Genomic DNA, 2,144 nt, shown 5'->3' on the forward strand with positions numbered 1-2,144 from the left:
AAGTCAATTATAAAATCTAATGTAAAAGACTCAACTTGTATAGATATGGATTTCCAAAAAAAAACCTCTTGATTCCAAACTTAAGCACAAAATAATGACGTGTACTACAGAAGGCAATATTGTCTTTTTTCATGTTCAATATTCATGAACTCCCCAGTAAGAAATTATTTTTTTCACATATGACAAAACAGTAGCCAGAAAGGGATCAAACGAAGTTACGTCAATGTTCTATCACTATTTAATATGCTTGAATCCTAATGTTCGTCATTTAAAAATCTTCTGCGACTCGTGTGGCGGACAAAACAAAAACTATTGTGATGTGCATACTTAGTTTTGCACCACTTAGATATCTTGGATACTGTATCTGTAATTTATCCTATTCGGGGACACACACACCTCGAATGTGACAAAAATATGGCCCTTATTAACCAAAAAATCAGCTTGTGAGACTTCTGATGATTGGAGGGCCGAAATAAGAAAATCACGTTCAAAACCTGAACTCTTTGTTGTTATTGACTGTAAGCAAGACATGTTTTATTCGTGGAATGAAAACTTATCACAATTTTTTACAAAATCTTGTCCTTTTCCAACACGACCAATTAGGGAGTTAAAAATCACAATAGTTTAGTGATCAAAAAGATCACTAAACTATTTTCTTCTAAACATAGAAATATATTTATGACACTATATACATAATATTTGCAATCTGGCCCATAAAGGTTTTAGTAATTTTTTTGGGTATGAAATGCCTTGAAGCACGGAGCAGCGCACAAGCCTACATCACAGACACTGCACTGATAGCGCGACTCCCGACGCACATTGTGTTTGGAGCAGACCGCACACATCCTTGTTGGTCTCTGTACGAGGCACATACTCAGGGAAGTGACATTGGATGAGACGAAGGACGAGGGTCTTCTTCAGCAGATAGTCTTCTTTTTTTGCTCTCATCATGGTGTTCTGACACAATCCTCTCCACAAGAATCTCCCGAAATTGAAGATTTGTAAATTTCTCCCTTTGTTTGGTATGATGCGCATGTGCATTGAATATGCACATATTTATCAAGTGTTTGAACTCTTTTTTGTACCATACCTTTTGTCTTTTTCTCTCTAATGGGTATGCTGAAAGCATCTGGTCGACTTTGTCAACACCACCCATGAAAACATTGTACTCATCTACTATACCCGGTACTCAAATCAAATCAAATCAAATTATTTTTATTGTTGAAGACATTTACATGCATAACAATCGTCAGTGTACATTGAAAATGAACTAGCCTAGTTTCTAAAATAACTAAAGGACCTTATCAATTAGAAAACAATTAGTACTATAATATTCCTTTTCAGATAACAAGCACTTTATCTTACTCCTAAATGATATTGAAGTGTTGGCCTCCTTGAACCCAGATGGCAAGTTATTGAAAAATTGTATGCAAGAGTAAAGGGTTTGTTTTTCAAAGAATGTTGTTGAATGTTTTGGAAGAGTTAAGGAATTTGTACCGCGGAGATTATAATTTGACTGTTGTACTGGAAAAAGGTGTTTGTTTTTAAAGACAAATGTCAAACATTCCAGTATATATAGACTAGGAAACGTCAACAATTTATTTTGTCTAAAAAAAACCTCTACATGACAGAACGATTGAGTCCACATATCACTCTTATGGCTTTCTTCTGGAGGGTAAACAAGGCTTTAGTCTTAGTGGATTCATGACCCCATATGATCAAGCCATAACTCATGTAAGTGTAGAAGCACCCATAGTAAGCTGTCAGCAAAACATCTTTACTAGAGAAAGTAGCCAATCTTCGTAAGATGAACAGACTGCTGCTTAATTTTTTAATTACTTTGTCGATGTGATTGTGAAAGGACAAATTACAATCAATTACCAGACCCAGAAAATCAGCGCTGGGACTAGGACTAAGACGAAAGTCGCCAATGACTATATCAGAAGAGTTTGCATCTGTTCGAGACGATCTTAAATAGAATTCAACAAGTTTTGTCTTCTTTACATTTACATGAAGTTGGTTTTTTTCCAGCCATTGCAACAAAGAACTACTCTGAATAAATATATCAGTTTCTAGTCGCTCTCTGTTTCCATTGGAAATGCTGAAGGATGTGTCATCAGCAAAAAGACATAAGTTACCCATAT

This window comes from Homalodisca vitripennis, unplaced genomic scaffold, assembly GCF_021130785.1.
Source record: "Homalodisca vitripennis isolate AUS2020 unplaced genomic scaffold, UT_GWSS_2.1 ScUCBcl_541;HRSCAF=2789, whole genome shotgun sequence".
NCBI lineage: Eukaryota > Metazoa > Arthropoda > Insecta > Hemiptera > Cicadellidae > Homalodisca > Homalodisca vitripennis.